The sequence below is a fragment of the Elaeis guineensis genome, chromosome 10 (assembly GCF_000442705.2).
Source record: "Elaeis guineensis isolate ETL-2024a chromosome 10, EG11, whole genome shotgun sequence".
Classification (NCBI taxonomy): Eukaryota; Viridiplantae; Streptophyta; class Magnoliopsida; order Arecales; family Arecaceae; genus Elaeis; species Elaeis guineensis.
The window spans coordinates 22,074,711-22,089,544 of NC_026002.2; positions in this window are offsets into that span (position 1 = coordinate 22,074,711).

A 14,834-nucleotide genomic window follows, 5' to 3' on the forward strand; every position below is an offset into this window, starting at 1 on the left:
TGATTTCGACAGGAGAGAAATAGGAGTCCATTACCCAAATAATATTAAAAAAAAAGTTTATAAAAATAATATATATTTTAATTTATTTATTAAATTAATATAAAATTATAAAATATCAGTTGGGATGACGTTTTACGTCATTTGAAATGACGATTCCTTAGTCCATGTTACCTCCTCCCATCCCACGTGGCCTTTCATCGTGGACCCTTCTCGAAACGGGTTTTTCGGTGCTCAAAAACGTCGGATGAAACGATGTTTTTGGAGATAATGGCATCTCCAATCCTAATAAAAAAATATATATATAAAAAAAATAAAAAATAAAAAAAATATTTTGTTAGGATAAAAAAAAAACAACACAAAAAAAAATATCCCATCTTGACGGACAAAAAAAAAAAGTGTCATATTAAATGATATTTTTAAAATCATCATTCCAAATGGCATTTTCAATCTTTTCAAAAAAAATAAAAAATAAAAAAATAAAAAACCATCCCGTCAGGATATCAGAAAAAAAATTAAAAAAAAATTAAAAATTTAAAAATTTAAAAAAAAGAGAAAAAAATAAAAAACCATCCTGTCAGGACACATGAAAAAAATAAAAAAAATTAAAAAAAATAGAGAAGCGCCATGTGAAATGGCATTTTTGAAAGCACTGTTCACCATGGCATTTTCAAAAACGTCATTTCAAACTCTGTTTCTCTTGTATATATAAAAAAAAATATATACAAAAAAAAAATCATACCTCTACCTTCTATCCGACAGCAACTTCCTCCTCTCCGATGACTTCCCCTCTCCGACGGTGATTGATCTCTCCTCCTCCTCCTCCGTGCCGGTAAACTCTTCCCCTTCTTCTCTCTTCCTACTCTTCTCTCCTTCTTCTCTCCCTCTACCACTGCCGGCGACAGCCACCCGGAACCGCCCCAGCCACCCCCACCCCCCCCGACCCAGGCAGCTCCACCCCCCTTTGGCCCGAGGCGGCGGCCACACCCACCCCCCTTTGGCCCCCGCCCCCCTTTGGCTTGATGGCAGCCCAGTGACCGCCATCTCGCCTCCCTTCACCCCCTGGCAGTAGCCCCAGCCCCCGACGGCGATCGCTCCCTTCCTCACCCGCCTCCTCTCTGTCATCGGTGGTAGTGGCCTGATGGCAGTCCTGTCCCTGACGGCGGCCGTGCTCCCTCCCCTCACCCCCACTGGCGACAGTGGGCCGGCAGCAGCCTCACCCCCTGGCGGCGGCGATCGCCACCCCTCCCCTTCTGCCTCCCCTCACTCCCTCTAGCCGGCAGTAGCCCCGCCCCCGGCACTCGCCCCCTTCCCCACCTGTCTCCCTCACCCCCCTGATAACGGCAGCGGCTGCCCTTTGCCCCCCTCACCCCTTGCCCCCCTCACACCCTCTGACGGTCCGATCCCTCTCCGTCGTGGGACCCTCCCCTCCCACCCCTCGTGCCTCCGCCCAGACCCTTTAACCAACCCCTGTCCCACCACTACCATATTTTTTTATTCTTTTATTTTTTTGTTGATTAATATTATTGATTAATTTAAGAATTTTAAATATTCTACAGCATCCAGCTAGCATCTGGCATCCAAAGACTTATCAGTTGAGCAATGTAAAATATTCTACGGCATTCCAAAAATATGATTAAATTATAAAAAAAATTTTGATTGAGGTTAGATCGAAATTACCACATAAGTTCAAACGTACACCTACATATCTAACATCTACGAAAAACCTACAATTTAATCCCCATAAGGTGAGGATTAAATTGTAGATTTTTCGTAAATGTTGGGCTGTAGGTGTATATTTTTCAAAATACTGGACTTAAGTATAATCTCGACCTAAACTCAAGAAAGATTTTTATAATTTAATTATATATTTTTGTACGGATACCGTAAAATATATATATTGATCAATTGATTGTTAAGTTTGGACAGTTTGGGAATTGTATTTAATTCTATAAGTAATTACAGTAATCAAACGATATGCAGAGGGTTCGAAAGAAATTTCAGATAGTATTTTTCTTTAGTTCTCCTCACACATCGTGAGGAGAACTAAAAAAAATACTGTCGAAGTTTTTTCTGTCTCTATTGCGTATCGTTTGATTACTGTGATTAGCTTATAGAATTGATGCAATTCTTGAAGAAGATAGGATCTATCTTTGCCTATTAGTTGATAATATGATGCATATTTATCATGTAAGTCATTGAAATGATAAAATAATTATCAATATAAATTTTTTTATTTTGAAATTATCATAGATTTTTGTGAGAAAATAGATACTACTCGAGTTCGTCTACTATTATATTATGATGGCATAATACAGAATGATGAAGCTGGCATACAGTATAGTCACCTTACAAATCAGATGATTAGGATATCTTCATTATTATCACGTCAAAAATTATTGGACCATTTATACAGTAGTATTTATATAGACAAAGAAAAATATAGACTCAAATTGAAATAAAAATCTCCTAATTTGTTGGGGCAGTTAATGCAGAATAAGTATATCTTAGTACCAATTGGTGACGATGAAAATGTCCAAGAAATACTGATATTTCTTTTGAAATATTCAAAATATTAATTTTTTGAATTATATATTGAAAAGGAAGATGTACCGAGTTTTGGGTACTATAGTCGGCTTTTAACCCAAGACAGCAATATTCCTGAGCCTTCCTCTCCTTTAATGACTCCGATGGTGCAAATGGATAGTATTGAGATCATGTTTACAGAATAATATTCTACTACTGCTGGTCTTAATTGTCCAATTATTCAAAGTCCTATGGTGACTTCTCCTGTGATATCTTCTACTATGGTGACTTCTCCTATAGTGGAAGTAATAGTAAGTGCAGGATACGAGACTCATATAGGGGATAATGATTGAGTAGGTGGTGGAATAAATTTTGATAATCTAGATTTTGAGTTAAATGAAAGTGAGGATGAAGATTATTGGATGGATGAGGATAGTAGCGGTGATGATGATGAAGATGAAGATGGTGATGAAGATGATATCAATGTGAAAAAATCTCAATCTCGTTTGCACGAACCTCCATAACTTTTTAACAATATAAATTTAGATGATGGTGGTTGTGTTAGTACTGATCGAGGATTGAATTTTGACTATCAATTTTGGGACTCCTCGACGACTAAATTTTCGAAAAGTCTAATATTTGAGAGTAAAGATTATCTAAAGAGAGCTGTTGATCTTCATCACATTATGAAGTATCAGACATATAATGTGGTGCAATCACATTCAAAATTGTGGTCCATACGATATGCATCATCAGATAACGTATAAAATTGTAAATGGAGGTTTCGTGCTGTATTGTTAAAAAAGTATGGATATTTTCAAATTACAAAATATGAGGGTCTTTATACTTGTTTGTTTACGGGGTTGAGTCGAGACCACGAACATATCAGTAGAAGGATGATTGACATACTAGTCCGACATATTATTGAGAAGGATCCTAGTGTTAGAGTTGAAGCTATTGTGGCAACCGTTAATGATCAATTTCAGTGTACAGCATCTTACAAGAAAGTATGGTGTGGAAAGCAAAAGCCATTGATTGATATTTATGGAAAATAGGAGCTATCTTATGCAAAATTATCTTATTATATGGCTGCGCTCCAACATGCAAATCTCGGTACTGTTGTTTCATGAGATTTTTTTTAAATTATAAATTTCGATGTTCGAATTTTAAATTATATTTTTTGGGCTTTCAAACTATCCATCCAGAATTTTAGGCACTGCCATCCTGTAATCAGCATTGATAGCACACACTTGTATGAAAAGTTTAAAGGTAAGATGTTAGTTGCAACAGGAATTGATACAGAAAATGAGATTTTTCCTTTAGCATATGCAATTGTGGATGAAGAGACGACTGCCAGTTGGAGTTGGTTTCTTTTTCAGTTCAGAACACATATCGTCAAAGACAGAAATGGAGTATGCTTAATTTCTGACAGACATCCAGGTATATTAAATGTCATTGTAGATGAATCTATTGGATGGAGTCCACCACATGTCTATCACCGATACTGCTTACGACATATCTACAGTAATTTCAACACTTATTTTAAAAATATGCAGCTTAAAAGAGCAGTATGGCAAGCAAAAAGTACTCATCAAATTCGCAAGTTTAATTTTATCATGGGTAGGATTAGAACAGTGAACGAAGAGGCTTGGAGTTGGTTGTCTGAGTTAGAAAAAGAAAAATGGACACTGACACATGATGATGGTCTGTGCTATGGTGTGTTAACTATAAATTTGTCAAAAATTTTTAACAGTATTTTATAAGGAGCTAGGAATGTGCCAATTACAGCTTGTGTTCCAATGATATTTTACCGTCTTGTGAAATACTTTAATATGAGACATGCCCAAGCCTTAAGATATGTACAAGATAATCCAAATAATCTTTTTACTCCTCATGTTGCTATTAAGATTGCTGAAGATCAAGTTAAAGCTAATCAGCATCGAATAACGGTATTCAATCTTCAAAAAGGCATATATGAAGTACTGACGAGAAGAGTAAGTGCAGGATTATGAGGTGGAGAAAATTCATATATTATTATTTTAAGTAAAAAAAATATATTTTTATAGAAAGTGGAACATGTATAAATATCCATGTTCACACGTTTTAGCTGCATGCCAAAAAATTACGATATATTTTAGTAAATTTGTAGATGATGCATATACAATTACAACATATATGAATGCTTGGAGTGACGAGTTTAATTCATTACCACATGAAGATTATTTGATGCATACATGTATGTTCAAATGTATTTCTGATTATCATTGTTTGAGATCCAAGCAGAAAGGCAGACCAAAGTCAACAAGATTGCAAAATGAGATGGATGATAGGCAAATAAGAAACAAGAATCATTGTGGTATTTATAAGGAACAAGGTCACGATCACCGTCGCTGTCCTAGGATACTTCAACACACTTCAACTTCAAGCAGTGGAAGAAATTAAAGGCTGTAGAGATATATTTTCAATATTATTTTATGTCTTTTTATGGGATTATATTTTAAATATTATTTTATATCCAAAAATGTATTATGTGATAATGTTGTGCTATCAGATATTTACTAGTAATGGAATAGTCACATCATTGTTTTCATACATTGAAAATTATATTTTTTATGCTCTAATACACTTAGGATATATATCATTATTTTAGATATATTAGCGTGTTATGGCGTACGATCCACGACATTCAAACCCTCGAGATAGGAGTATTCTTATATTGCAGGAGCACCATCAATTACAAACTATTTTAGATGGCGATGTAAGCATTCCATACCTACTCTTACATATTTATATTTTTTATAAAAAAATATTGTTAAAGTCCTATACATTATCTAATTATTGTTTCTTATTTCAGGAGTCCAGACATCTTCGACTAAGATGATCTGATGCTGACTTTTGGAGGACAGAGCACATTCTAGCTAGAGTGCTAGATTATTTACAATATCTGCGATTCTATGGAGTGTATCGGATTAGTCGCATACAGATTGATGTTGGTCTTATTACTGCCTTGCTTGAGAGATGGCATCCAGAGACACATACATTTTATCTTCCATTCGGCGAGACAACCATTACATTACAGGATGTCAGCATCCTTACTGGACTACCAGTTGATGGCAATCCAATTACCGGAGTTGATCCCACGCTTATCATTCCGGAGTGGCAGGCTTTGTGCTTACGATTGCTAGGGTTTGAGTCCAACGCTTAGTTTTTTGATTATTCATGACTCAGGATAGAGTGTTTGGATGATCATTATCGATATTTTTATATTGAAGATGATGCACCAGATGAGATGGTACAGCAGTATGTCAGGAGTCAGGTACTCCGATTTTTAGGTGGTGTTCTATTACCTGATACTTTATCCAATAAGATGAAGTTGATGTTTTTGTCATTATTGGAGGATTTAGAGTTTGTTCGTAGGCTCAATTGGAGCAGTGCAGTACTAGCTTGTCTGTATAGGACTATGAGTCGAGGTTCTTATGCTGATCAGAATGAGATATGTGATTATCTTATATTATTACAGGTATATAAATTAAAAATTTATATTTTTAATATTCTATTATATCTTTGATTGGGTATATTACTTATATTTTTTTTAAATTTACAGATTTAGACATGAGAGAGGATACCAACTATCAGTCTATTACGATGACAGTTGCTCGAGATGCCAACAGAGCAGCATGACCCTGATGTTCCATTCAGACTAGACGAACCGTTGGGATATAGGTATCAAAATATTGCTTCCTCTACTTGATATTTAGTACTATTTTAAATTTGATAAAATTTATTTAATATGAATACACTGTCACATAGATGGAACGTTACATTCAACGTTCACCACGTATCAATGAGAGTGACATGGATTTATAGGTACCAGCTGGATACATTAGTTGATATACATAGACGGATAAATTTAATTTATTTATAAATATCATTTCACAATATTCATAATCTATTAAAAATTTAGCTTACTAATTTATTTTTTTATTTTAACTCTATCAATTTTTGTGGGAGCCATATACAGATGAGATATTAGCTATATTGCCATAGATGTGTACAGTTGGACATGACATATGGTCTACTAGGGTGCCACTTATTTATTTTGATGTGGTGGAATGACATCTTTCCGATCGTGTACTGCGGCAGTTTGACCAGATTCAAGGCATCCCACAGCAATTTGATACCAGCCAGAGACTACATCATATTGATCATCGAGGGAGAGCTCGTGTTGTTTGATGTATCAGACATGCAGAGTATATCACCATTTGGAATACACGTCGAGATTACATAGTTCATGACGATCATATTTTGAGAGGTCGTGCATATACTGAGAACTACATGGCTTGATTTTTTTATATTACAGTGCGAGTCATTGGACAGCCTCGGTATGTAGTTCAAGGATACGAGGGTGAGAGTTCTGCTGTACGTCTTTTGGTAAGACCATAGAAATTTTACTTTATATCATTATCTTTACTTCTAATAATTTAAGATTACAAAATATTTTATATAATTTCGTTTGTTCTCAGTTTTATAGTATATTGCTAATTTTATTTTTATTATGTAGACTGATTCTATGTCAGATTTTATGTTAGACTGTCATCGTATTTTATCTACGACTGATGAGGACGAGAGGATTCGGATAGTGTGTGAGATGGAGAGATCATGTTCGAGAACATTGGTGGTGATTGGCGTTGACCTAGATAGGTGTGCACCTTGGCATGGAGCAGTCGATGCGCCAGATATGACATATACACCGTCATCATATGTTTCACAAATACCATCACTGTATATTTCACAAATATCATCACTACAGGCTGCACTAATACTACCACCATTTGATCTATAAATGACATGGCCTTCTTCTTCCTACATATCCCAGATGACATCATCGAGTCCTAGTTGGCCACATAAGTATGACATTTTTTTTTTCAGACCCACCCTTATATCCAGATGAGGGGGTCGGGGTCACTCAGCCTGCAAATGCTCCGACAGCATCGATTATTCCTGAGCAGCATGATGATGTTATTCCTGAGCAGCATGATGATGATATGGGGGAGAAGCCATCACAGCAAATACAGGAGCAGCAGATACAGGAGCAGAAGCAGGAGCGGCCGCTAAGAAGATCCAAGCAACCACGATGACCTCGACATCTTTGTGAGACTTAGTATTTTTTGGATTTGTACTTGCTATTTTTGAGACTTTGTATTTTGATATTTTTTTAATTATATTTTTATTCTATTGTACTTTATATTACTCTATATCATTCTCATATCATAAATCAAAAGATATATTCATGCCATAAATCAAAGACCAGCTGTAAAAAAATATACATTAACACACCATACAATATATATACACAACAGAATACATAAAATCCTCATAATTTAATCTTTCGGATCAGCTTGAACAGCAGGGCGATAGCGACGAGCTGATGATGATGGACGAATTGAGGATGGCTGACTAGGAAGAGACTGACTGGGAGACTAACTGGATTGATCACTTGAAAGATTTGAAACAAGAATATTCATCTACTGATCGATTCGGACAATATTCTGTAAAACTGTAGCCAATTCAGTAGAGAGAATATTTTATCTTTCTGTTCTACCTGATTCTCTTTGTATTGCAGTTTGAAGCACTCTTAAATTATAGATAATCTAACCTAACTGATGTTGCATATCTGTATGAGGCGAATATCTCTCTAATTCTTCGATACGACAGACTAAATTACGAATATTTTGTCTGATATCCTGCACTGCTGAAATAAGATTATCTATTTTTTGCTCAAATAAGGAAGAACTATGTATCCCATTATCCATACGTGCAGTGCTCTCTTCTGAAGATAATGATTGAAGAATAGATACAACTTCTCGGATAATTGCACTGACCATATCTGGAGCTATCCTCATTTGTTAAACATGTTTCGTACTCTCTATAGATCGAGAAGGTCCTGCTTCACTCCTCCTAGAAGGTCTTGCTTCACTCCTCCTCCTGGAAGAAAGTCCTGCTTCACTTTTAACTCTTTCCTCACTTGAAATATCTTCATCTTCTCTCCTTCCATATTTTCTAATCCACTCACCATCAATTTTAAACTAATACATTCTGTGCAAGGCTTCTTCATTAATTTTGCTATCTCTATCTAATTTTATTGATTGTTTACCCTGAAATCTTACTCCATAATGTTTAAAAATATGGGTTAATATCATTGTATAAGGCAGAGATGTCTGTACCATAGCGATAGCTTCTTGCATAACCTTGATTATCATTTTTGGAAGGTTGAGTGGAATGGATATCACTACATGATACATAATTGCTAAATCTCTCTTAGTTACAATATCAAATCCTCCAGCCCGAGGTTGTATAATCCAGCAAATAATTATATGCGGTAATCTCATTTCAATATTTAAATATCTTCCATAAATTCTCTGAAACTGACCATTATCTTCTATCCAAATAACAGTTTCAATTCTTGTACTTCATCTCTTCTACTGTTTTTCAACTCACCTATCGTCGAAAGTTTTAAAATTGCTCATAATATTTCATTATCCAAATAAATTTCTTCTCATTTCACTGAAGATGATACAGTATGTTCTTCGAATGAAATATTTTCATAAAATTCTCTAACTAACTTCATAAATATCGGAGTTTCAGCGGTGCAAATAAATTTTCATCCCATGACTCTAATTAAGTTAGCAATCTCAAATCCTTCTGAATCTAAAAAATCCATATCAACAACATGGCTAGAAAGAATATTTTTATCACTTATAGGTCTCGCAGGAGTTGGTGATCTTGAGGTAGGAGTTATCGGAGGAGGAGATCTTGAAGGAGGAGGAGGTGATGGTGCTTCGGTTGCTTCTCTTCTCCTTCCTCTGCTTTATTGACTTCTGCTGACTCTTTAGCGTTGGGAAAGATGCATCTTCGGAGCCATTGGCCGAGAATGAGATGGAGGAGGTTGATGGAAGGAGGTTGAGAGGAGAAAGAGAAGGAGAAGGAGAGAAGATGATTGTGAAGATGACAGATAAAAATTCTCATCGAGAAGGAGATGAAGAAGGAGAGGAGATGGTTAGAGATTCTGGTCGAGAAAAGAAGATGGAGAAGGAGAGGAGATGGTTGTGAAGATGAGCTAAAAGATTCTAAAGGAGATGGAGAGAAGAAGATGGAAGGAGATTGATGGAAGGAGGTTTTGTAGCAGAGCTAAGGATGGAAGGAAAGCAGAGAGCTAAGAATGGAAGGAAAGCAGATGAAGATGAAGATGGAGTGTTTCATTTCGAAATATATAAAGATCGATCGGAGCAACCCAATGTAGGCGCCTACATTTGGATCGTAGGCATCTATAATCTAATTATTCATATTTAATTAAAAAAATATAAAAAAATAGGTGTCTGGATTGTAGGCACCTACAATCTAGATGTAGGCACCTACATCTGGATTGTAGGCCCTACAATCTAGAAACACCTATTTTTTATTTTTTTAAATAAAATATTATTTTTATATTTAATTAAAAAAATTTAAAAAAATTAGGTGCCTGGATTGTAAGCACCTACAATCCAGATGTAGGCTGGATTGTAGGTGCCTACAATCTAAAAATACCTAATTTTTTTATTTTTTTAAATAAAATATTATTATTTTATATTTAATTAAAAAAAAATTAGGCACCTAATCTGGATTGTAGGCACCTACAATCTAGATGTAGGTGCCTACATCTGGATTGTAGACGCCTACAATCTGAAACACTTAATTTTTTTATTATTTTAAATAAAATAGTATTATTTATATTTAATTAAAAAAATTAAAAAAAATTAGGTGCCTAACTTGGATTGTAGACGCCTGCAATCCAGATGTAGGCACCTACATCTGGATTGTAGGCGCCTACAATTCGAAAACACCTATTTTTTTATTTTTTTTAAAATAAAATATTATTTTTTTATATTTAATTAAAAAAATTAAAAAAATTAGGTGCCTGGATTGTAGGCACCTATAATTCAGAAACAATTAATTTTTTTATATTTTTTAAATAAAATATCATTATTTTATATTTAATTAAAAAAATTAAAAAAATTTAAGTGCATAACCTGGATTGTAGGCACCTACAATTTAGATGTAGGCGCCTATGATTCAGAAACACCTAATTTTTTTATTTTTTTAAATAAAATATTATTTATATTTAATTAAAAAAAATTTAAAAAAATAAGTGCCTAATCTGGATTGTAGGTGCCTACAATCCAGATGTAGTCGCCTACATCTGGATTGTAGGCGCCTACAATCCAGGAACACCTATTTTTTATTTTTTTAAATAAAATATTATTTTTTATATTTAATTAAAAAAATAAAAAAAATTAGGTGCCTACAATCCAGATGTAGGCGCCTACATCTGGATTGTAGGTGCCTACAATCTAATAACATCTAATTTTTTATTTTTTTAAATAAAATATTATTATTTCATATTTAATTAAAAAAATTTAAAAAAAATTAGGTACTAATCTGGATTGTAGGCACCTACATCTGGATTGCAGGTGCCTATAATCCAAATGTAGGCACCTACATCTGGATTGTAGACACCTACAATCCGAAACACTTAATTTTTTTATTTTTTTAAATTAAATATTATTATTCATATTTAATTAAAAAATTAAAAAAAATTAGACGCCTAACCTGAATTGTAGGCACCTACAATCCAGATGTATGCGCCTACATCTGGATTGTAGGCACCTACAATCTAGAAATACCTATTTTTTATTTTTTTTTAAAAAAAATATTTTTTATATTTAATTAAAAAAATTAAAAAAATTAGGCGTCTGGATTGTAGGCACCTACAATCCAGATGTAGGCACCTACATCTGGATTGTAGATGCCTACAATTCAGAAATAATTAATTTTTTATTTTTTTAAATAAAATATCATTATTTTATATTTAATTAAAAAAATTAAAAAAAATTAGGTACCTAACCTGGATTGTAGATGCCTACAACCAGATGTAGGTGCCTACATCTGGATTGTAGGTGCCTACGATCTAGAAACATCTAATTTTTTATTTTTTTAAATAAAATATTATTATTCATATTTAATTTAAAAAAATTAAGTGCCTAACTTGAATTGTAGGCGCCTACATCTGGATTGTAGGCACCTACAATTCAGAAACACCTATTTTTTATTTTTTAAATAAAATATTATTTTTTATATTTAATTAAAAAAATTATGCATTTACAATTTAATCTAGATGTAGGCGCCTACAATCCAGAAATAATTAATTTTTTTATTTTTTAAATAAAATATTATTATTTCATATTTAATTAAAAAATTTAAAAAAAATTTAGGTGCCTAACCTGGATTGTAGGTGCCTACAATCCAGATGTAGGCGCCTACAATCCAGATGTAGGCGTCTATATCTGGATGGTAGGCCGGAAACATCTATTTTTTTTATTTTTTTAAAATAAAATATTATTATTTATATTTAATTAAAAGAATTAAAGAAATTAGGTGCCTAACATGGATTATAGGCGCCTATAATTTAGAAGTAGGCGCCTACATCTGGATTATAGGTGCCTACAATCCAAAAATACTTAATTTTTTTATTTTTTAAATAAAATATTATTTTTTATATTTAATTAAAAAATTTAAAAAATTAGGCACCTAGATTGTAGGCGCCTACAAACCAATGTAGGCACCTACATCTCATTGTAGGCACCTACAATCCAGAAACATCTATTTTTTATTTTTAAATAAAATATTATTATTTTATATTTAATTAAAAAAATAAAAAAAATTAGACGCATAACCTGGAGCCTACAATCCATAGGCACCTACATCACAAACATCTATTTTTTTAATAAAATATCGTTATTCATATTTAATTAAAAAAATTAAAAAAAATTAGGTGCTTGGATTATAGGTGCCTACATCTGCTAAGTCGCGTATTTTTTTTAGGCGCCTACAATCCAAATGTAGGTGCGACGCTTAGTGTTTTGAATTTTTATCAAAATTGGATTGTGGGCGCCTATAATCTAACCATGTAGGCACACCTACATCTGGTTAGTCCTGTTGGATCACGAGTGGCTCAAGGTCACGGGTCGGTCAGTCAGGTCATACTGTGCTTTAGGTCAGGTCAGGTCCGATCATACTGAACTTCAGGTCAGATTAGATTATAGTGTTCTGTCCACATCACTGCACATCGTTGGACGTTAGCGACCTCTGATTTAGGGTTTAAGGTTTAAGATTTAGGATTTGGGTTTAGGGTTTAGGGTTTGGGTTTAAGGTTTAGGGTTTAGAGTTTAGACTGGTTAGCATCCATACGGCTTGGAGATCTCCTGATTGATCATCGAACCTCTGATGAGAGCTGGGAGGATCCTATCGGCTCAGATCGGAGGATAAGAGTTGGAAAGATCTGGATCCTACTGGAAGATGATCGGATCCGACCGGAGGATGAAAAAAAAAGATCGACTGGATATGACTGGAGGATGAGAGCTGGGAGGATCGATCGATCGGATTTAACCGGAGGATGAGAGTTAGGAGGATCCAGATCTATCAGATGAGAGCTGGTAGGATCCGACTGGAGGATGATCGGATCCGATTGGAGGATAATAACTGGGAGGATTCGACCATAAGAGCTGGAGGATCTGATCAAAGGATGATCGAGGATGATGAGAGTTGGGAGGATCTGGATCTGAGAAGATGAGAGCTAGCATAATTAGATTGGAGGACGACCGGAGGTGGATTATTTTCATAATTTATTTTAAAATTATTTTCATAAATTATTTTAAAATTAATAATAAATCAGTAAAAATTAAATTTAATAGGATGCTGGTGGATTATTTTTTTAAAATTAATTTAAAAATATCATTTCAAATGGCGCTTTTGATTTTTTTTGACATTTACCGAAGTGCCACGGGGTATAATGGGGCGTACCGAAGTGCCACGGGGTATAACGGGGGCGTACCGAACTGCCACGGGGGTGGGGATGTGTAGCGAAAAAATACCATTCTAAATGACGTTTATTATCTAATAAACATCATTCCAAGTGATGTTTTGTGGTTTCGCATTATCTTTCTAAATAAGTTGAAAGATGCATTATTTTTGTAAATTTTTTTTTTAATATTATTTGGGGAAAGAACTCAGAGAAATAGTGGAACGAGAAGTTGACTCGATCTAACTGACCGACGTAACTCGATCCAAAGCAGGCTTTTTGGCTTCTAAGGTGAGGCAAGCAATACAAACCGAATCTCTGCTTATCCCTTCAAACTTTACAAAATATTTAAAAATTATTTAAAAAAAATAATTTTAAAATTTAAAAATATATATAGAGAGAGAGTAAGATTCAAATCGATATTCTTACAGCAATCAGAATGAACTTGAATTGGTAATCTAATTAGATGTTTTGAAGGTGACGTGGATTTATCCTTCTAAAACTTGTAAACTTTTAGGTACACTTAAGTTATGATTTTTTTTTAAAATTATAACAAAATATAATTTATATTATTTTAATAATTTTTAATTCGATTAGAGTGAAGAAAATTTTTTTAAACCCACTCAATTTGAATCTATAGGTGACAATTTTCAATACGACATGAAATTTTTGTGTTAGCATTGGACTTATATAGATTCGTGTTGATCTATTTATGATACGAGGAATTTCGTATCTTATTGCATGTTAACCTATGAATCTGTTTATGTCACGTTTAACCTATGTATGAAAAAAATATAATTATATAATTTTTAACAAAATTAATGGTTATGTTTATCTTTTTATTAGAAACCTTAAAACAAAACTAAACAATCATAATCATGCGGCATATTGTATTATTGATATTCTTTTTAATCTTGATTATTATTATATATTTATATGATATTTGTGTGAGTTGTAATTTTTTGATTGTTGTTTATATATATGTATGTATGTATATATGTGTGTATATATATATATATGTGTGTGTGTGGAATTTATTATTTAAACAAGTTAGAACAAGTTCATTCATTAAAAATATGTATTTCATGTAAAACAGGTTATTCATATCAAATGGGTTGTGTAAACATGTTAACCCAATATGACATATTTAATAATTACGTTAAACAGATAACACATTTAATAAACAGATTCATATATATATTGGAGAATCCTGACATGTTTATTAATCGTGTCACAATCATGTTATTCATAATCAAATTCGTGTCGAAATCATGTCGACATAATTACGTCGTGCGAACATAAATTGCCACCTCTACTTGAATCTCTTAAAATAAATTGAGAAAAGATGAAAAAACTATAAAAATAAGATTTATATGCTTTTTTTAATTGATGACTATTTATAGTAGTGAGATTTGTC